Source organism: Bos indicus x Bos taurus, chromosome 20 (genome assembly GCF_003369695.1).
Source record: "Bos indicus x Bos taurus breed Angus x Brahman F1 hybrid chromosome 20, Bos_hybrid_MaternalHap_v2.0, whole genome shotgun sequence".
In the NCBI taxonomy this organism is placed as follows: Eukaryota; Metazoa; Chordata; class Mammalia; order Artiodactyla; family Bovidae; genus Bos; species Bos indicus x Bos taurus.
Genome location: NC_040095.1, coordinates 2,338,716 through 2,362,071, shown reverse-complemented (window position 1 = coordinate 2,362,071; position 23,356 = coordinate 2,338,716). Strand labels below are relative to the sequence as shown.

General features: G+C 47.0%; 1 protein-coding gene across 4 annotated transcripts in view; it reads right to left on the bottom strand.

Annotated features, from left to right (window-relative positions):
• Positions 1-23,356, bottom strand: part of KCNIP1 (potassium voltage-gated channel interacting protein 1) — a 407,173-nt gene that overhangs the window by 162,569 nt on the left and 221,248 nt on the right. The gene's annotated exons all lie outside the window — the stretch shown is intronic.

Here is a 23,356-nt window from a genome sequence, read left to right as displayed (position 1 = left end):
TGCTTTTTTAAGGAAATGGCAACTCGCTGCAGTATACTTCCTGGGAAATTCCATGGACAGGGGAGCCCGGTGAGCTGCAGTCCATGGCGTCGCAAAGAGCTGGACATGACTGAGCGGCTGAGCACACAGGCCAGCGTCTTCATTTTGGCCTACACTTCATCCCCTACTCCTAAACCCCACCCCCAGGACTGGAGCGCTGCTGGGCAGGACTCCGGTGGACTTGGACTGGGGATTGTCTGAAGAAGAGCTGACCTAGCTGGGCTGACTCGCTGCTCCACCCCATCCAGTTGTGCACACAGCACTTCAGACCACATGGCCACGTGGTACGTGCTACCCCCTTCATGGAAACCCAGGGGGAACAATAGCTAATAATTACCACATGTGCACCTTGCGGTACTGCCTTTCACAACTCACTGAGGAGATGTTACAATTGTTATTTACAATTTATTAATATAGAGAAGGAAACTGTAGTTAGAGTCAGCAATACCTGGCCCCACGGTGGGAGAGGCCGCCCTTGAACCCTGGCTTTCTGACTACAAAGTACTGCGCTGTTAGTCGTGAAACTACACCCCTCTCTGGGAGGGGGAAAACCCAGATGCCATCTCTTTGTGAAACCCAAGACAAGGCTTTATTGAGGAAGCTCCCCAAGGTGTCCAGCAGCCAGTGGCTGACTCTGTGCATTCTATGTTATTCCAATGGATGGGATTTAGGAACGAGGAGGCATCAACAAAAATAAGGAAAGATAGGAACATATGTAGAGTTCCTACCATATGCTTTGTATGTGTTGAGTCCTGTTAAGTGTTTAGAGATCCTGGCCCTGCCCATCTCTAGCTTGTCATATAGGAGAAGTTGCCCTTCAGGAGCCTTGAACCCTTCATCTGTAAAATGAGAAAGCAAGGTCAAATGACCCCTCACTGAGCAAGAGTTATATCTGACTCAGTCTCTTAAGGGTAACCTGGTATTCTGTTACACAAAAGAGGTCTGGAAAAGTTAATTGACTTTTCTAAGTGAACACCCCCCATGAAGCTACAGCCTACTCTCTCGTACAGTAATGAATGGGGAGGGAGGCCCCCCGCCCCGACACATGTTCCCAAGCTCCAGCCCTCTGTGAGGGCCACCCCCATGTGGTGACAGCTCCTCCATCTCCCTCTACTTTGGAAAAGTGACTGAGCGCAGTGGGCAGAGGGACCCCCAGTGGGGGATGATATCTCTCTGTTTAATGAGAGACTGTGGGAGGGTGGAAAATGCACCCGATTCATCTTTGTTGCCTAAATACCTCTTAAATTCTCCCTTGAATACTTCTAATTCAGCAGAATGTGAACAATTATAGCGGGAAGCTATTCATAGGTGGAAGGGGGCTGATGGAATTATTTATCAAAGTGACATTTTAATTATAGTGAAGAATGAGTTTGTTGTCACCGAGACGGAAGATGGTGGTACCAGGCCTCCACACACCCCTCTAGAGTAAATTTAAAATGCTCGCCTCTTCATGATAACTCCATTAGGTGCTGGAGATGCAGGGAGTAAATGGCAGGTTCTTTCCAGCACTCATTTCTGGGTGCTGGTAAGATGTGAGGGGTCTGTTTCATGCTGGGAGCTGGGTGATCTCTGAGATGCATGGGGTCTGCAGGCAGAAGCCAGATGGATTCAGAAGAGACTCCTGCTCTCAGGGGTCTTTCTTCCTTCCTACTTTGTGGACTAGGCCACTTGTCCACACTCCCTTGGTGTTCCACTCTCATCTAAAACAAGAGATATCTGCAGAGTAAATCCCAACCAAGCAGAAGTGTATACAACCAAGGTTAAGCCACTTAAAGTAAATGACCCAACTTCCTTAACCTCCCCGACTCCTGGCTCCCCGTCTCCCCTTGAGGCATCCAGCGTGTACAGACTCTCCTGAATCGGTCCTGAGATAATCTACACATTCACAAGCACATCTGTAGTCTGAGCTGGCTTCAGTTCCCTTCTGAGTTATTGCTGGGCTGTTTACCTCCCCAACCAGGAGGAAAGCAGGGATTGTGTCATGGGTCTCTCTGGTATTCGCCGACTCCCCGGTAGCATGGCCGTGTTTGTTAGTTTCTACCACTGAGTCAGCACCTGAGACACACCAGATACCACGCTTAGCAGAAGTATTAATTCTGATCTTCCAACTGGCCACAGAGGGTTGGGTTTCCATCCCTATTTTGGAGATAAACCTAGATTTGGAGCTACTAAGTCACGCCTTCCAAGTCATGCCATGCAGAACTTTAGGGTGGAGCACGGGACCTACGTCTACTTGTTCGGTATTTAGTAGACTCTTACCTGTGCCCACCACTGTGTCAAAGATCATTAAGAGGCTGCCTCTGACCTCCAGGCGTGCACAGCGTACACGTGGGTGGGACGGGGGGAGGGCAGGCCAGGAAACACACTGTCAGTGACGTCACGACAGTCGGCTTCGCAGAGCGCGCAGGTGCTTAAATACAAGCCCTGTCACTTTCCAGGTCACACGTGACCTCAGATAAGTCACCTCGTGTTTTTCAGGGGCTTAGTTTGCTTAAAAGTAAAATGGGCATAATGATATCCAGTTCACTGGGCTAGCATAAGCATTGGGGACTATACTCATAAGGCACTGAAGGAATCTGAATAGGCATTTCTCCAAAAAAGATACACAAATGGCCAATAAGCACGTGAAAAGATGCTCAGCATCGCTAATCATTGTGTGCATGCACAGTTGCTTCAGTCGTGTCTGACTCGTTGCGCCCCTAAGGACTGTAGCCCACCAGGCTCCTCTATCCGTGGGATTCTCCAGGCAAGAATAGTGGAGTGTGGTGCCATGCCCTCCTTCAGGGGATCTTCTGACCCAGGGATGGAACCTGCATCTCCTGAGCCTTCTGCATTGCAGGTAGATTCTTTACTGCTGGGCCACCAAGGAAGTCCTCACTAATGATCAGTGGCATGCAAAGTCAAAATCACAATGAGATACTACCTCACACCCATCAGGATGCTTATTCTCAAAAAAACATTAACTTGTGTTGGTGAGGATGTGGTTAAATAGGAACCCTCATGCACCACTTTTGGGAACATTAAATAGTACAGCTGCTATGGAAAACAGTATGATAGTTTCTCAAAACAATTAAAGATAGAATTATATGCTCCAGAAATTCCTCAGTTCAGTTCAGTTGCTCAGTCGTGTCCGACTCTTTGAGACCCCATGAATCCCAGCACGCCAGGCCTCCCTGTCCATCACCAACTCCCGGAGTTCACTCAGACTCATGTCTGTTGACTCAGTGATGCCATCCAGCCATCTCATCCTCTGTCGTCCCCTTCTCCTCTTGCCCTCAATCCCTCCCAGCATCAGAGTCTTTTCCAATGAGTCAACTCTTCGCATGAGGTGGCCAAAGTACTGGAGTTATGAGCTTCAGCATCATTCCCTCCAAAGAAATCCCAGGGCTGATCTCCTTCAGAATGGACTGGTTGGATCTCCTTGCAGTCCAAGGGACTCTCAAGAGTCTTCTCCAACACCACAGTTCAAAAGCATCAATTCTTCAGCGTTCAGCTTTCTTCACAGTCCAACTCTCACATCTATACATGACCACTGGAAAAACCATAGCCTTGACTAGACGGACCTTTGTTGGCAAAGTAATGTCTCTGCTTTTCAATATGCTATCTAGGTTGCTCATAACTTTCCTTCCAAGGAGTAAGAGTCTTTTAATTTCATGGCTGCAATCACCATCTGAAGTGATTTTGGAGCCCCCAAAAATAAAGTCTGACACTGTTTCCACTGTTTCCCCATCTATTTCCCATGAAGTGATGGGACCAGATGCCATGATCTTCGTTTTCTGAATGTTGAGCTTTAAGCCAACTTTTTCACTCTCCACTTTCACTTTCATCAAGAGGCTCTTTAGTTCCTCTTCAGTTTCTGCCATAAGGGTGGTGTCATCTGCATATCTGAGGTTACTGATATTTCTCCTCGCAATCTTGATTCCAGCTTGTGCTTCTTCCAGCCCAGCGTTTCTCATGATGTACTCTGCATAGAAGTTAAATAAGTAGGGTGACAATATACAGCCTTGATGTACTCCTTCTCCTATTTGGAACCAGTCTGTTGTTCCATGTCCAGTTCTAACTGTCGCTTCCTGACCTGCATATAGGTTTCTCAAGAGGCAGGTCAGGTGCTGTGGTATTCCCATCTCTTTCAGAATTTTCCACAGTTTATTGTGATCCACACAATCAAAGGCTTTGGCATAGTCAATAAAGAAGAAATAGATGTTTTTAAGTCAAGTGGGCCTTAGAAAGCATCACTATGAACAAAGCTAGTGGAGGTGATGGAATTCCAGTTGAGCCATTTCAAATCCTGAAAGATGATGCTGTGAAAGTGCTGCACTCAATATGCCAGCAAATTTGGAAAACTCAGCAGTGGCCACAGGACTGGAAAAGGTCAGTTTTCATTCCAATCCCAAAGAAAGGCAATGCCAAAGAATGCTCCAGCTACCGCACAATTGCACTCATCTCACACTCTAGTAAAGTAATGCTCAAAATTCTCCAAGCCAGGCTTCAGCAATATGTGAACCGTGAACTTCCAGATGTTCAAGCTGGTTTTAGAAAAGGCAGAGGAACCACAGATCAAATTGCCAACATCCGCTGGATCATTGAAAAAGCAATTACTTATGGGTATATACACAAAATATTTGAAAGTAGGGACTTCAACAGATGTTTGTACACCTATGTTTAAAGCAGCATTACTCACAATACCCAAAAGGAAGAAGCTACCCAGTGTCCATTGAAGGTGAGTGAATAAACAAAATGTGCTATATACATTCAATGGAATATTAATCAGCCTGAAAAAAATAAGGAAATTTTGGTACATACTGTACCACAGACGAACCTGGAGGACATTATATTGGGTGAATAAACCAGTTACAAAAATAAATACTGTATGATTCCACTTACAGGAGGTCCTTAGAGCAGTGGGACTTACAGAGAGAGCGGAACGGTGGTCTCCTGGGGCTGGGGGAGGGGGATGGGGAGTCAGTGTTTAATGGGTTTAGTTTCACAAGGTGAATGCGTTCTGGAGATGGCGGGTGGTGATGACTGTTCAACAGCGTCAGTGCACCTAGTGGTACCGAACTGTAGCCTTAAAAATGGCTAAGATGGTAAATTTCATCAGGCCATCTGCAGCAGCATGGATGGATCTAGAGAGAGTGCTACTGAGTAAAGTCAGTCAGGCAGAGGAGAAGTATTGTACGACATCCCTTATATGTGGAATCTAAAACCAGGAGGAAGGGATAATTAGGGAGTTTGGGAAGGTCATGTGCATGCTGCTATATTCAAAATGGACAACCAGCAAGAACCTACTGTGTAGCACAGGGAACTCTGCTCAGTGTTATGTGCCAGCCTGAATGGGAGAGGGGTTTGCAGGAGAATGAATGCATGTACATGCATGGCTGAGTCCCTTTGCTGTTCACCTGAAACCACCACCACATCGCTAATGGCTATACCCCAAGACAAAATAAAAAGTTTAAAGCCTGGGGAAAGAAAAGGATGAAAAAAAAAAAAACAGATGGCAAATTTCAAATGATATATATTCTATCACAACTTAAGAAAAAGAATTGAGCGATCTCAACAAGTACTAATTTTCTCTTTTCTTTCTGTTTTTCTTAAACAAATGAAGTGTCCTGGTTCTGGGAACAAGGCTCCTGCCTCCCTGTGGCTCAGACGTTAATGAGAGGGACAGACGGGCGGGCAGTGATCACTCCCTGTGATGTGTGCTTTGCTGGAGGCCAGCCGAGGGCGTGGAGAGCACAAAGTGTGCCTGGGATGTATGTGTGTTGGGGAAGCGGGTGTGGCTGTGGGTGTGTGCACACACACATGCCCCTCAGGTCGCCTTGGAACAGTGGAGGGGTCAGAGGACGCTGCCTGCAGGGTGGCAGCTCAGCACACGCTATGCGAACGTGAGGATCAGATGACAGAGCCCAGCAGGGCTCCTCCCATCCCTGCTGTCCTCCCCTTCCAGACCCACCCCAGACAAACCTCTCAGGCTCGTCCTGCCTCCCTCTCCCCACCGGCAGCATTAGGAAGATGACTTTGAAAACACAGAAGAGGAAGGAGCCGCTGTGGAAGGAGTGGTGTAGAGGAGGAGATCAGAGACACTGCCCACTCTGCTCTGAGCTGCCCTGCTGAAAACTTCATCTTAAGCCACTGAAACTCTGGGGTTGTTTGTTACAGCATTTGTACAGTCCATTACAATCCAGCAGGGGACTCAATTATTTAAAATAGACACAGTCTTAGGAGTGGTCATGACAATAGTAAATCCAGCCCCGTCAGGCTGGTGATGAGCTAGCTGGGCGTGCAGGCAATTTGGAGTGAGGCTGGAGCCTTCCCCGCCCCTCCCATCACCCTCAAGTCCAGTGTTCCCCAACACTAAGCATCACCAAACCATAAACCAGAGCCCAACTGCTAAGCCTTGGGAGTTGGATAAAAACATTCAGCCACTGTCAGCCATCCCCTCACTGGGGATCTCAGCTCTGATTGGACTTGCTTCCCCATGTCCCTTTTGCCTGCCTCCTCAGCCTTCAGTTTAATCTGCAGGACGAGGCTCCCTGGTCCTCAGGTTTCCCCTCAGAGGAGCTGTGTCTGGTAGCTAATCATTATGGCTGATGAGGGCCTTGGAGGGAGTAACTTCAGTCAAAATCAGGATCAAGGTGCTCTGGGATGACAGTTCCCCTGGTCTCTCCCAGGCTGTCCCAGGGAAGGTCAAGGTTTCCAACTGCCTCCGATCCACACTCAGGGTCATCCCGACTTGCCAAACTTGGATCCCATGATATGAATGCCAGCACTCGCCAATTCTAGTGCATGTACTCCACGCCAGGGCCTTTGCTCAGGATTTACACATCAGCTCCTCTAATCCCCATGCTGTCCCTGGGAGTTTCCACATCCCTGACCCTTTGCTGCCGAGGAGGAAAGGGGTGCTCTGAGAGGTGAAGCCACCACTCAGAGCCAAGTGTCTTGACAGCAGCGGAGCTGAGATTTGAGCCCTCAACTGTCTGACTGCAGAACCTACCGCTCTGGGCCAGGTCTCAGGACTTACCTAGAAGGTCAATGGACTCCCAGGCCATCTCAGCCCACAAAAAAGAGCAATTTAACTACAATCATCAAGCACCTGCACACACTCCTCTCCTTCTCGTCTGTGTTTCCACGTCACCTCCTCTGAGGGGTCTTCCACAGACTCCTGTCTGAAACAGACAACCCCTGACCCTCCTCAGCCACTTTCCACCCCTTACCCTCACTGTCTAAATTTCCTTCAGAGCATTTATATAACATTTATTTTTATATATTTATTTGTGTATTAAGTGTCTCTGCCACATTAGAATGTAAGCTCCATGAGGACGGGGAGTTGTTTGTTCCCCTACTGTACTCCTTGCGGTCCAAGGGACTCTCAAGAGTCTTCTCCAACATCACAGTTCAAAAGCATCAATGCTTTGGTGCTCAGCCTTCTTTATAGTCCAACTCTCACATCCATACATGACCACTGGAAAAACCATAGTCTTGATTAGATGGATCTTTGTTGACAAAGTAATGTCTCTGCTTTTTAATATGCTGTCTAGGTTGGTCATAATTTTCCTTCCAAGGAGTAAGTGTCTTTTAATTTCATGGCTGCAATCACCATCTGCAGTGATTTTGGAGCCCAGAAAGATAAAGTCTGTCACTGTTTCCACTGTTTCCCCATCTATTTGCCATGAAGTGATGGGACTGGATGCCATGATCTTCATTTTCTGAATGATGAGCTTTAAACCAACTTTTTCACTCTCTTCTTTCACTTTCATCAAGAGGCTCTTTAATTCTTCTTCACTTTCTGCCATGAGGGTGGTGTCACCTGCATATCTGAGTCCCTTGGACTACAAGGAGATACAACCAGTCCATCCTAAAGGAAATGAGTCCTGGAAGGACTGATGCTGAAGCTGAAACTCCAATACTTTGGCCACCTCATGCGAAGAGTTGATTCATTGAAAAAGACCCTGATGCTGGGAGGGTTTGGGGGCAGGAGGAAAAGGGGACGACAGAGGATGAGATGGCTGGATGGCATCACTGAGTCGACGGACATGAGTCTGAGTGAACTCCGGGAGTTGGTGATGGACAGGGAGGCCTGGCATGCTGCGATTCATGGGGTCGCAAAGAGTCGGACACTACTGAGTGACTCAACTGGACTGGACTGGACTGCTCTACTCTTAGCGCTCAACAGTGCCTGGCACAGAGCAGGGGTCAGTGAATGTGTAAACCGATTAATCTGAGACTCTGAATACCTAATTAAATCAAGTAATAACAAATACCACTTATTTGGTAACTTTTATGTTTTAGGAACTGTGCTAATGCTGATAGGAAAGTATTATCTCACTTTTATCAAGGAGGTAGATACCATTATTATACCCATTATATCAGGTGAGGAAACATAAGCCCAAAGCCGTTAGCCAGATGTAGAAGCAGGTTAAGAGCTCTCAGCTGTCTAACTCCCGGGCCTGGATGCTGAGCCTCTGCTCTATACATCCCTCTCTTGGCTGACCTTGGCCCCTGACCTGTGGCCATTTGTAGTCAGACTGAGTCACAGGAAGCAGCCTAGAAATGGACATGAAACAGGGAGTGATTTGCTCTGCAAAGCTACCGAGCTCTCTTGGCACCTCTTGTATTTCCTTCCCGAGAGGAGCCGTGCGGAGTAGCCTCATTCAGGGAACTGCATCAGGGAGCCTCATTCGAGGGTTTTCAGAGAGGGTGTGCGTGTGTGTGTGTCCCTTGGTCCCACTCTGGGGCTGCCTCCCTCCTGACACCATCTAATAAAACAGTACAGGCCATGGCCACAGGTGCAAGTGACCGGCACAGTCACCAGCTGATACTTGTTTTTTAAAATCTTGCAAGACTACAAATCACACATAGAATCCAGCAAGGAAATAGGAAGGCCCCTTACGGAGAATGCTGGCTGGCCCAGGAGCGGGTTTATTAAACGCGTGGGTTGGACGCAAGCAGGGGCCCTGCAGCCTGGCAACTGGCACTAAGTCTTGGTGGGTCGGGTCTGAGTGGACCCCACTCACTGGCCATGTGGCCTCGGGGAGTGACTGCACCTCTCTGCGCCTCAGCCCCTCATCTCAGAAATGGAGACGGCAGTGGCTGCTATCAGAGGACTGTAAACCGGATGAAGCACCCTACATGGGAGCTCAGTACACTGCTGGTTTCTTAGGTCCCTCCCTGAATTTCAGCTTCAGGGCACCAAGTTTCACACATTACAAACTGGAAAGGTTTAACTCCCTAGCAAGTTTTACCCGATGCCACAGCGCACATCTATGAGCAAAGCAGCAGGTTCTCAGGGAAACCATGAGAGCTCATTTCAAGCCTGGACTGCTTGCAACAGGCTGGCCTTGTCTTTCTCCCTCTCTGTGAGCTCATTCATTCATCCGTTCATTCATTCACTCACTAACTCATTCATTCACTCATGGTCTCTGCTAAGTGCTGAGCTTGGTGATGTCCAGAATAGGACATATATAAAGTAGAGTCCCCCTGTGCGAGGCTGAATAGTGTCCCCTAAGGCTGTCATCCTAATTCCTGGAACCTGTGAATATGTTACCTTACATGTTCAAAGGGACCTTGCAATGTGATTATATTAAGGATTCTGAGATGGGGCGATCTCCTGGAATTATCCAGGTGGACCCAGTGTACTCAGAGTGGTCCTTAACAGAGGCAAGAGAATGAGCGTCAGAGAATGGCAATGTGAAGACAAGGAGAGGCTGGAGTGATGCCCTTCGAAGGCAGAGGAAGGAGCCATGAGACGAGGCATGGGGGCCGCATCTAGGCGATGGAAAAGTGAGCAAGTGTCTTCTCCCCCAGAGCCTCCAGGAGGAACACAGCCATGCACACCTTGATTTTAGCCCCTTTAGGCTCATTTCTGAGTCCAGACCTAAGAACTGTAAAATAATAAATGTGTGTTGTTTTAAGGTACTAAAATTGTGCTAATTTGTTGTAGCAGTGATAGGAAACGAATAGCCCTCAGCCCTCCTACGTTATTCTGTATCATGCAACTTGTCGATTTCCTTCAGAGCGTCCGTTTGTAATTCCAAACTTGTCATTCATCTGTCTTCTCCTCTGTGCTTGTTGACTCCAAGAAGGCAACAATTCCCTCTGTTCTCTTTCCCACTGTGTGGCCAGAGCTCGACTTACGTGTAGGCACCCAGACGCCGCTCCATGCATAGCTGTTGGGTAAACGTTCTGTCCCCGCCCTCAGGGACCCTGTACAACACCGTGTAAACCCACTGTCAAGGCGGAGTGCTGCTCCATGGGTAGGGGAGACAAGAAATGCACTTACAAAAATAAAAGCAATGCCTACTAGAAATTGAATGCTCACTAGGCCAGGTACCGGGCTAAGCCCTTTAGAAGCATGATGTCATTTCCTCCTACCAACAGTCCTATAGAAGATGAGGGGTGGAAGCCCAACCAAGAGAGATGAAGTAACGTCCCCCGGCCACGTGGATGGGTAATAAAGCACAGCTGCCTGGCTGCAGAGTCACCCAGTTTCCACTGTGACAGACTGCTGCCCTGTGACTTCTAAGGCCCACGTAAAAGGGCTTTACACTCTCACCTATCCTCTCCCTCCACCCAACCATCATTAGCAGCAGCAGCATCTTAATCCCAGCACCTTACTACAGCACCTAATATATGCAAAGGTGCCGTGAAGGCTATAAAGAAGTAACTATGATATTGTTATATTATCATCGCAATTGTTTATTAAACACCTACTATGACTGAGCGACTGAACTGAACTGAAGTCTTGCCTAGAGAACCCCATGGACACAGGAGCCTGGTGGGTTACAGTCCATAGGGTCACAAAGAGTCAGAGATGACTGAAGGGACTTAATACACACAACACAAGGACACTTCTTGTCAAAGTTTATGGCTTGAGTAGGCCACAGGCATATTGTTAAGAGAGCTAGGTTTGACGCTAGATTTTATTTTAGGAAATGATTTCTGCTTCTGGATTTACTACTTATTAGCCATGTGACCTCAAATGGCACCCCACTCCAGTACTCTTGCCTGGAAAATCCCATGGACGGAGGAGCCTGGTAGGCTGTAGTCCATGGGGTCGCTAGAGTCGGACACGACTTAGCGACTTCACTTTCACTTTTCACTTTTATGCATTGGAGAAGGAAATGGCAACCCACTCCAGTGTTCTTGTCTGGAGAATTCCAGGGACGGGGGAGCCTGGTGGGCTGCTGTCTATGGGGTTGCACAGACTTGGACATGACTGAAGCGACTTAGCAGCAGCAGTAGCGACAGCAGCCATGTGACCTCAGGCAATTTACTTTGCCTTTCTGAATCAGTTTTCTCACCTGTAAACTATTGATACTAGAAGTTCCTACTTCCTCGGGCTGCTGAGGGTTCAAGGGGATGATGCCTGCCTGTGAAGGGATGACCCTGTGCTGGACACAGAGGGCACTCAGTGAACGGAGGCTGCCATGAGGGCGGTCATAAAGCCACAGGCTGCTCTGCTCCAGGCTGTCACTGTCTCCTGTTTGGGAGGATGGGCATTGTTAGGCTCCGGGAGCCTGCAGAGGGAAACGGGGAGCGAGGGAGAGAAAGCACCTGGATCTCTCTATTACCACTGATTGGAGCCGAAAATAAAACTGAAATTCAGCTAGAAAGAAGGAGCATGTGAGTCACTGGGGCAAAGAGCCCTCCACCAGCCGCCGAGTCCTGGGTGCTGTCCCTCTACGTCTTCCTGTCCTTGTCACAGTGACCTTCCTCTCCCCTGGCTGGGCACCTCCCCACACCTCACACGGACGACGGAGCTCTCCAAGCTGCTCCTTCAGCCTCCACTGCTCACTGCCAGATCCTCGTGTTAAGAGTGGCTTTCCTCCATGATTGTGCTGAGCTCAAACCTCCCACAGCTCACAAGCTTCTGCGTTTGGCATTCTGAGAGTTTCCAAGTTCAAGTCGCAACTGCCCTGCCGTTCTTATCTCTAATGGTCCAGCCTGGCCTCCCAAGACCACTGTGAATCCCCTGTGTGCAGCCTCTCTCTTTCTGCATGCAGTCCCTTCTCTAAACATGGTGTTATTGAAGTAGTTTGTGCATTCATTATTTTACCTAGCCAGCAGATGAGAACAGAATTTCTAAGTAGCACAGAGTCTAGGGAGCAGCTTGGCACTGGCAGCCCACGAGTGGCTGCTGCCCAGTCTAGTGCCTATGACAGACATTGCTAATGGATCACACAGCATTTTTCCACTCACTGAGTTCAGACATAGCCTCAAAATTCTCAAAGCAATTTCTTAGGCAGCCTCTACTTATCACCTGAGCTGGTACAACTCAGCTTACATCTTCAGGTAATATGGTCAGACAGATCGGCTCCATCCCTGTGCCACCATCTACCCGGGTGACCCCACACAAGGCAAATGTCCCTTCTGAGTTTCCATATCCTCAGCACGAAATGGCACTCATTTTGACCTCACAGGGCTACTGGAGGATTTGAGCTCATGAATACCAGTAAATAACATTTTCAGGAGTTCTCATTGCTTTCCCTCCATTTGCTTAACAGCATTCACTGCCCAAGGGGTGGGGGTGCAACTGGAAAGGTAAGAAAGATTTTCAGTTTATTAAGCCTCAGCAAGGCAATGGCACCCCACTCCAGTGCTCTTGCCTGGAAAATCCCACGGACCGAGGAGCCTGGTGGGCTGCAGTCCATGGGGTCGCTAAGAGTCGGACATGACTGAGCGACTTCACTTTCACTTTTCAGTTTCATGCATTGGAGAAGGACATGGCAACTCACTCCAGTGTTCTTGCCTGGAGAATCCCAGGGACCGGGGAGCCTGGTGGGCTGCCATCTCTGGGGTCGCACAGAGTTGGACACGACTGAAGCGATTTAGCAGCAGCAGCAGAAGCTGAGCCCAGAAGATAATTTTGTGCCCCAAACAGAAGATTTTGAAGAATGAAGGAAGAGGCGGGCTCTTCTGCCCTCCAGTTCAATAAGACTTCTCTAAACCAGTGCAACAACCCACTCCAGTACTCTTGCCTGGAAAATCCCATGAATGGAGGAGCCTGTGGGCTGCCGTCTATGGGTCACACAGAGTCGGACACGACTGAAGCGACGCAGCGGCAAACCAGCGCAAGGAGGCAAACAAAGAAGAGGACTAAGATGCTGGCAGTCATTGACAAGGATGGGGAGGAGAAAGAACCTAAAATCAGTCTAGACTGAAGAATGAAACTAAAAACAGGCTGGCACTGGGGTTTCTGCATACAGCCTGGCACAGGTGCAGCAGAGGTTCTAGGAAGAAGGACCGAGACAGCCTCCCAGCGTGCCCAAACCCTGCATAGTGCCCATAAATGGACTGTTCTTGAGTGTTGTCTGGAGGTGCCTGCAGACCTGCCGAGCCCGCCTTTGCAGCGGGATGGGAAGAAGGCAGCGGTGGCTGCCCAGGACTGGACGGGACTGGGAAAGTCTGTGCGTTCACTGAATGAGGTGGATAAGGACAATCGAGCTGAGTGTCCTGAATCCCCGGTGATGCACTGACCCGGAACAAGCGCTCCCATCCCCGCTCCCAGCTCCCGCCCCAAACTTAGATGCAGCTGTTGGAAAAAAAGCTGAGAGAGAAACTGAAAACACTGAGGTGAAGGTCCTGCTACCCAAAGGGCTAGGGACTCAAAATCGGTATGAAATTCAGTGATACAAAAACAAATTTACACTTTTTCCTCCTCCAAATTTGAGGGCTGCTGTTAACTCACCACATATACATGGTAGCTAGTGTCTATTGTATTGCAAATGTCAGCTACTTCACTGCTAATTTTTTGTTAATTTTTAAATTGTTTGTATTTATTTATTTATGTTTGGCTGTGCAGAGTCCTTGTTGCTGCGCCGAGTCCTTGTTGCTGTGCCGGCTTTTCTCTAGTTATGGTGAGCGGGGCTGCTCTCTAGCTGCAGGGCGCGGGTTCCTCATTGCAGTGGCTTCTCTTGTTGCAGAGCATGGGCTCTAGGGTTTGGGGCCTCAGTAGCTGCAGCTCCCGGGCTCTACACCACAAGCTGCATAGTTATGGCGCTCAGGCTTAGTTGTTCCGCGGCATGTGGGATTTTCCCTGACTAGGGATCAAACCCACATCTCCTGCACTGGCAGGCGGACTCTTCACCACTGAGCCACCAGGGAAGCTCCATTGCTACTTATTAATGCTAAATGGAAGAGTATCAAGTGTTCTTATAGTGAGGATTAAACGAAATAATGTTCTCTAAGCCCTCTAACACATAGTAGGCACTGGGTGAATATTTATTAGCGTCCTTGTTTTCTTTCATGGAGTGAAATCCCTCCCACATGCAGATTCTGAGAACTGCCATTTCCATTGTGCAGACAACTTCTCAGGGGTTCTGAACATGATCTGACTGGCCTGCTGGCTCTGTTGTCAAGTACATTTGATCAGTTCATGAAGTGGTTTTTAAAAATGCTCTGTGCTTTGACAAAATTCAGAACAGCAGACTTGGGAGGCAGATTGCTTCCTTGTAATTCAAGGAAACATAAAGCTCTTCAGCATTGAGCTTTCAGTAAACTTCACATTCCTCCTCTCTGGTTCTTTTCCCACATTTAGGATGTGGGGTATAGACTTCAAGAATCCCCAAGGAGAACTGAAAGGTGGAAGATGTTATGGGACTAAGAGATCTACCATTGGATTTTCTAGTCTTCCCTCCTGGCTTCTCCCATCTCAGTCAGCTAGGAAGCCAATTCCTATCTCTTTGGGAATAAAGGGCTCCAAAAACATGCCCTAGACCAATAATCCGGAGTTAATGACCTATGTGTCCCTTGGAATCTGCTTTTGGGTGGCCATTGCTGCTAACCTTTTAACAATCTGGGAAGATGATAACACAGAGGGGGGTAGATGCAATACTATATTGCAAGCACTTGCTCCTATTAATATTTACTGCTGCTGCTGCGAAGTCGCTTCAGTCGTGTCTGACCCTGTGCGACCCCATAGAGGTCAGCCCACCAGGCTGCGCTGTCCCTGGGATTCTCCAGGCAAGAACACTGAGTGGGTTGCCATTTCCTTCTCCAATGCATGAAAGTGAAAAGGGAAAGTGAAGTCGCTCAGTCATGTCGGACTCTTAGCGACCCCATGGACTGCAGCCTACCAGACTCCTCCATCCATGGGATTTTCCAGGCAGGAGTACTGGAGTGTAATATTTACTGAGCAACTGCTAAGTGTTAGGCTGTGTTGGGTATTTCTTTCTCTTTTTTTTTTCTACTTATCATGGAAATCCTGTGAAAAAAACCTTATCCCTCATTTTACTAACCAGCAAAAGGACCTGGGAGAAGTACCTGCTTATGACTTCCCAGCAAGTGAGGGGTGGAGCCACCTGCTACCCAGGGCAAAGCACCTTCTTAGTCAAGATGAACTAGAAATTGTTATTCAAACCATCTACATATCTGCTTTATATTGTTGGGGCTTAAGGCAGCTGCATATCTTTTTCATTCCATAGGTGAGTTTAACCATCATGCAAGGATCTTTAAATCATTTTCATAAATGAGGTGGCTAAGGCCTTATCTTGCCTCATCATCTCTTGTGCAATATTCATGTCACTTTTAGAGAGCTCAGCTTGCACATCCAGAAAGTCACTGAGATGGATGAGCTCCAGGAGCCTGGGCACACAGGACGTTACTTTCCCACCTATGCCCCAGGCAACCATCATAAATGATTCACAGATCTCATTTCCACCGAACCCACATGTGGCCCCAGATCCTGAAACAGCTCTTCAGGAAATCACAACCAATGAATTACGAGTTGGTGTGGGGAAGCGAATCCTATTTGCCATTGTCAAATGAGGAGAACAGCTTCCCAGGTGGTTCAGTGGTAAAGAATCTGCCTGCCAAGCAGGAAATGCTGGTTCAATCCCTGGAGGAGGAAATGGCAACCCACCCCAGTATTCTTGCCAGGAGAATCCCATGGACAAAGGAGCTTGGTGGGCTACAATCCATGGGGTCACAAAGAGTTGGACATGACTTAGCAACTAAACAACAGCAACAATAAACAGAAGACTGTAAAGGGTCCTTCTTCTCAGACTTTCCATGAGGCTCTGTGGTGTGGAGACTGCAGCTTGCGCTAGGGGGGCCCAGCCCAGCCCAGCCCGGCTGCTGGGACCGGTCAGCTGCCGTCCCCAGGCCTCAGTCTCTTCCTCTGTATCATGAGGTCTGTGGTCTCAAGTCGTTCCAAGAACCTGTGATTCATGGCACATCACCTGATGAGGATTGGATACAAAGTGATTCCTCAAAATTTGCATCCCAGGCCAAGTAGACATCATCTAGGAGTGATGATGATGCCTCCCTTTAGGCTCATTAAAAGGAGTCTGTGCTAGGCATTTTAACGACAACATAAAATGCTGCTTGAGATGAGGCTCCAGGGAATAACAATACAATCGCACAGACTCAGGATCAAAAGTGCCTCAAAAGTTATTTGTGTCATCTCACATTGAGAACCCCCTATACCAGGCCAAATGAAATAGTTTCCAAGTCTCTGTTGTATTCCTCCTGTGACAGGGAGATTCTCAAGGCAGCTTGACTCTCTTTTGGAGACTTGAGTATTTGAAAGCTTTTTCTTATATTCTGGTATTACTTCACCTCACTGGACCTTGAGACTTGGGCTCATACAACACGATCTAGTCCTTTTTCCTGCTTGATACATCATCAGGTATCTGAAGCTACTTTTCAGGTCTTATGTCTCTATAAGTCTTTCCTGGTGGCTCAGAATGGTAAAGAAACTGCTGGCAATGCAGGAGACCCAGGTTCAATCCCTGGGTTGGGAACGTCCCCTGGAGTAGGAAATGCAACCCACTCCATTATTCTTTCCTGGAGAATCCCATGGACAGCGGAGTCTGATGGGCTACAGTCCATGGGATTGCAAAGAGTCAGACATGACTGAGCAACTAACACTTCATGCCTCGATACCCCTGTTCAGCCTCTGCCATGAGACCACCTTGTCTTTAAGCTAAAACATCTTCAGGTCTTACATCCTGCCACTATTTCTCACGTGACATGGTTCCGAGTATCCACGCCCTGGATATGCCTGGGGCTCTCTACGTCAACATCCAGCTTGAACAGAGCCACGCAGGCACGATCTGCTCGAGGCAATGTGAAACGGAGCTGGTAGGTGGCGGAGGGCCTGGGTCCTACGGTCCAGGGACTTGGATTTGGACCTCAGCTCTGTGTGACCTCATGTGAGGGACTTTTCAGAACCTCAAATGCTGGGTCTGGAAACGAGAGTGAAAACAGTACTTGCCTCATAGGGTTATTACAAAGATTAAGTTGGCTCCTGAATGAAAAGTACACACAGGAAATGCTCAGGGAATTAACACAGGAATGTAACACAGGGTGGTAATATTAGCTATTACCACCCCATCTTCCTAGAAACGGTATTTCTGTTAACACAGACTCATGAAATAATTACCCAGTTCCCAAGAAAGTGCAGGTCCCTTGGAGCAGTTCTGTCACTTCTAGAATGGGACACGGACTAGCGTGCGGTGGTGGAGAGGTTTGGACGGGGTCAGCACACCCAGGCAATTGATGGCCAGGGGACGAGTAGCCAACTCTCCTTAGAGACTCAGAAAATAAAATTCAGAGCAGAGAATGCTAAACCCTGGCCTGACAGAAAGCACCAGGGATATCAATGAACTTATAAGACACTCGTTATTTTATTTTTTTCTTTCCCATTTAGGGCTGTTCATCCCAGGGTGTTTGAGAGCTGATTTAGGGCAAAGAATGTGAGCTGGTAATGAGCTTTGGGATGCCCCCCTTCCACCCCTCTCCTCTGGCAGGGATAAGAGAAGAAGCATGCAGGGCTGTCAGAGGAAGGCGGGGAAGGCTGGCTTTGATTCCCTGTGAGCCACGCTAAGTCCCGGCCCAGCACGTCACCCCGCCTCCAAGTTAGGAGCCAAATCCGGTTCTGAGCAGGGGATGAGGAGCCTTGGAATTCCAAGAAATCTCTCTGAGCTGTTAGAAGAACCTCTAACTTCACTATGAAATGGCAGAGGATCCAGCAGAGCTCAGCGGGGACGAGAGCCTTAGAGGAGGTTTATTATACCCAGGAGATGCCATTAACTCATGGCTTTCCCTGCTGGGCCCATCATAGTGGAGATGTGCTCTCTAAGAACGCCCAAGGGCATTTCATGACAATGGCAGCCTTCTGCCTAACCCTGAAGGTAGACAGGCAGGGTTGTTTTCCTGGCCTGCCTGGGACCGACTTTGGGGACTTTTGCATTGTTGATTCTCCAAATGTGGTCCATAGACCTCCGTCACCATCACAAGAAGAGTTACTTCTGAAAATGCAGATTTCTGGGGCTTCTCCAGTCCTGCCAAGTCACACTTTCTGGGGTCGAGACCTAGGATGTTACATGCATAACCAGCTCAGTGGGTATTTTTCATGCTCCTTAGGGTTTGAGAACCACTGCATCTAAATTCAGGAGCACTTCTTATGTACTTATACATTCTGAGGCTGCTGTGGTTTTCAGAGCAGACAGGTTTCCATAGGGAGGAAGTGAATGTGGATGGAAGGAGGACAGAGGTTGTAGAGATTCACACCTAGGTTGTATGCTGCTGAGTACTGGGGTGGCTTGTCACACAGCCTTCCAGTGACTGCCAGACTTGCTCAAGCCATTTCCAAACTACTCACCAGGCTTCACTCAGGGCCATCTTTCAGTTCCTCAAACATACCAAGGTTATTCCCAGCCTTTGCTCTTGCTGGTTCTTCTGCCTGGAACCTCATCCTCCCAGTCTACTCATGACCAACGCTCTCTCAATATTGGTGTTTTATTTCAAAAGGCTCCCTCTTTGTCCTGTCTATCTAAGCAGACCTATCCCCTCCCCAGATCTCTTTAGCTTCTCCGTGGCATTTGTCATTTTTGAAATTTGGTTATCATCCACCTCTTTCCGCTTATTGGATAGAGTCATTGCTGGGTTCTCAGTGCCTAGAACATAGCCTGGCATTAGTAGGCATTCGACAAATATTTGGTGATGTACCACGTTTCCCAGCACCACGTTTTAAGGAACCACTGCTGAGTGAGTTTTCAAACGCTCTCCAATCTGTGGCACTCAGAGATCCCCGTCTGGCTTTCCCGCTATTCTCAGCCCCCTCCTTGGCACTCACTGCTGTCTGCGAGATCCCTCTAGTTTTCTTTCCTCCCTTCTCACTCTGCTGGCACCGTGAAGGTGGGGACCTTTTCTTTGCCGTTGGGCCAGGGCAGAGCTCTGCTGTCTAGCGCACAGTGGCCACTCAAGACACATCTGTTGACTGAGCAAATTAACAACATAATATGCACTTTGTCCTAACAAATTGCACACCTAGTGACCTATCCTGAAGAGGTAATTACAGCCGCACCAAGTTGTTCATGGAGACACCTTTTTAGTATAGCATAAAGCTATACATAATGTAAAGTTCATAATTAGCTCATCAACTAATAAGTTGCAGTCTGGAAGAACATGGACTTTGCAGCCAATATAAATGGAGCTCTTTACATACATGCCTTTAGGTGACTTTTAACTTTTTCTTTTTTCTTTTATAAGTAACACTGCATCGAACATCCTTGGCCTTAAATACATGCTCATCTCTCCTATGTCCTTAGGATAGACCCCTAGAATTTGAATTATTGGGTTACTTGGTATGAATTCTTTTTAAAAACGTCCTACTTTTTCTGAATACACCATGCCATCTCCAAAAATTAATCAACAAAATTGCTTAGAGCACCTGAGGGAATACAGTTTCTTTCTTTCTTTAACCCTTTTTAATCAAACGAAAACAGTATTGGCCCAGAGTCAGAATTAACAAGCAAGACATTCCATATTAAAAGATTCAGTTAGAATGAAGACAAAGGCATCATATGAGCTCTGACATTCACACGCAACAGACACACAAATGAATTTCTCATAGGCTCCAGCTTTTGATTCAATGTATCCAGGCAACAGAAGTCTGGATTTAATAACAGATGTTCGCTGCATAGCAATCACCATATAATGCCAGGGTAGACTAAAACAGCATTTTATCAACCAATAAATGTGCTGTTTGCTTTATTTTACCATGTTGTTCTTCAGGTCCCTTCAAAACCGAGAGGACAGATTGAGTCACTCGGCATCTGCTGGGAGCAATATGCTTGGCTTCATTTAAAATGAAAAATCAGGTCTGTGTTTACATTCTTCACCAAAGCATGGGATCTGATGTGCTAACACACCCAACTGGGCTAGCTGGAAGGGTTTTCAGGAAAATCTCAGGGGAACTGGGACCCTAGCGGGAGCCAGTCACCCTTCTGCGAAAGACATATGGTGATCCTTCCACTTCAATCAGCGCCGCCGGAGGGAGGTCCAGGTCTCCCCGACCCACAGACCGAGTGGGAGCAAAGGACCCTGCCGGCGCCTTCCCAGGGCCGCGGGGCAGCTTTGGGGACCGGAGTCTACTTTGAAAAGGCCAATCACTCAACAGCATTTGAGTAACAACCTTTGTGTGCGAATCTGTGAATACATGGACGTCCTTTCCTGAGGGAAAATGGTTCCAAAGTGGTAGCCAAGAAGAATGCCATTTTGAGTCAGCTCAGGTTGGCTGAGATGGAGTCGGGGAACAGAGAAAGAAGCTATCCTTTGTCAGGCAGGCACTCTGCGCTAGCTACCAGGCCAACTTTTTATATATTATCTTATTTAATAATCATAGCTTCCCAGGTGGCACTACTGGTAAAGGATCTGCCAGCCAATGCAGGAGACGCAAAGGACGCAGGTTCGATTTCTGGGTCAGGAAGATCCCCTGAAGTAGGAAATGGCAACCCACTCCAGTATCCTTTCAATGCACATGTCATTTTAGAACTTGGCCACTTCTCCATCAAGATATGGGCTCTAAGCCTCTATCCTTGAAATGGAGTGGGGTTTTGTACACCAGCCGATAGGCACAGGGATTTCTGAGGCTAGATCATAAAAGGCACTGCGGCTTCTACTTTGTTTGCTGGGACACTTGTTCTTGAAATCTTTAGCTATCCGGTGAGCAGTCTGGTTGCCCCGAGGTCACCATCTACTGTCAGGCCCAAACAAGAAACCTATGGAGAAGGCTATTTAGAGGGGAAAAGGCCCCTGACTGTAGCTCTCAGATGACAGCCAGCACCATCTTGCCAGCCACATGGGTGAGTCATGTTGAAAGTGGATCCTCCACTTCCCTACAGTTACCCCAGCTGACTCCTCATGGAACAGAGACAAAACACCCCTGCCAAGCCCTGCAAAAACTGCAGACTTATGAACAAAATAAACAATTTGTATTGCTTTAAGGTAGTACATTAGGAGTGGTTTGTTATGCAGCAATAGCTAACTGATACACTGGGGGAATGCAGAAGAGGGCTAAAAGAGTTCCATTCATTCTCTAATCTTCAGTGCCTGGGTATAACTTTTCAGTAAAAAAAAAAAAAAAAAAAAAAAAACTATGTTTTTTATATAACAGGTGTAATAGACTTTTAAAAAGAAAAGGCCATTGTTAGCAGTCCTCTCCAATTCCTTTGCCCATCTCCACACAGGAAAGTCAAGCTAGCATAAAGGCTTATTGAGAAAAATTGTGCTTCCATTGTCCAGAAGGAGAGAGAATAAAGGGAGAGTGAGCTGAGTAGGTAAAAAGGAAGAAGTGGGAGGACTAGTGAAGGGCAATTCTGAGCTACTCAGCAACAGAACCCAAAGGATGAATGTCGGTGATTCGTACACACAAATGCAGTGTAGACACAGGAGCAATAGAAAAAAATGGTCACCACCCTAAAGCTGGTCCCAGCTTAAGCTTAGGGCTATTATTTGACACTCCCTTCTCCTCTCAAACTGAGGAGAGGACCTCCCAAAAAAACTAAGACCGAATTTTCTGCCAGGTTGGCAGGTAGCAATTTATACTAGATTACACTGACTCAAAGATATAAGTAACTGGTACTTCTTGCATTCATTTTTCCTGCCCTATTAAAGGGGAAAACATTTCAGTTAGTGTTGACTCAAATTACTTTTATCATAATGTTACTTATTGGCAAACATAAAGCTAGGTATAAAATCCTTATGCTTGTAGCTCTCATTGAGCTATAAAACTGAAACAAATTTCCAAATTAAGCACAAATAAGACTGCAAAATCAGTTAACTTCAAATTAGCAACATTAGTTTAATGTAAGGTGGTTTGGTTGAAAGTGAGTTGCCGTTTGCAGTGTGTCTATGGTGTGGAGCTGACTTTTTTAAATTTTATTTTTAATTGGAGGGTAATTACTTGACAATATTGTGATGGTTTCTGCAGTACATCAACGTGAATCAGCCATAGGTATACAGATGTCACCTCCCTCTTAAAAGTCCCTCCCACCTTCCTCCCCATCCCACCCCCATTTCTCTTCATTTTACTACACACATTTTACTTCACCCTGCTGGTCTGCTTCCTGCTATGAAGGTTCAAGGCTCTCCTGGCTTCTCTTGGAACTATCAGAAAATTGTATTTGATCACACGAGGACACTCTGGGTACTTAAGTCCTTCTCTGTTTTTTCTTATTAGCTCATAACAATAAAAACAAAAACAAAACAACCCCAAAAATAAGCAGATGCCTGACTCAGTTGGAAGCATCAGTGGCCACTAAAATCACATTGCATAAATCAGGGGTCAGTGAACTTTTCCTGTCAAGGGCCAAATAGTAAATATTTTTGGCCTTGTGGGCCAGATGGTCTCTGCTGAGACTACTCCACTCTGCTCACTATTGCTAAAGCAGCTCCTATTAATGCAAACTAATGAGCACTGCTGTGTTTCAATAAAACTCAAGGTAGAGACATAGAAATTGGAATCTTACAAAATTTTCAGATATCATGAAATATTATTCTTCCTTTGGTTTTCTCCCCCCAGTGATTTTAAACTGTAGAAATAATTCTTGGCTCATAGGACATACATGGGATGTATGGAGAGAGTAACATGCAAACTTACATTACCATATGTAAAATAGACAGCCAATGGGAATTTGCTGTATGACTCAGGGAACTCAAACAGGAGCTCTGTAACAACCTAGAGGGGTGGGATGGGGAGGGAGGTGGGAGGGAGGTTCAACGGGGAGGGGACATATGTGTACCTATGGCTGATTCATGTTGATGTTTGGCAGAAACCAACACAATTCTGTAAAGCAATGATCTATTAAAAAAAAAACAAATAAATTTAAAACAAACAAAAACCGCAAACAGGTTGAGCATTGATTCAGTTCATGAACTATTGTTTGGGGATTTCTGGCATAGACTGTGACAAGGTGGTTACAGCTGATGATCTAGAATATTATACCGATGTTCAAATAATTTACTATTGAAATGAAAATTTTAAAAAAAATTAAAAAGATATTACCCTTGAGAATTCATAAACCCTGGAGAA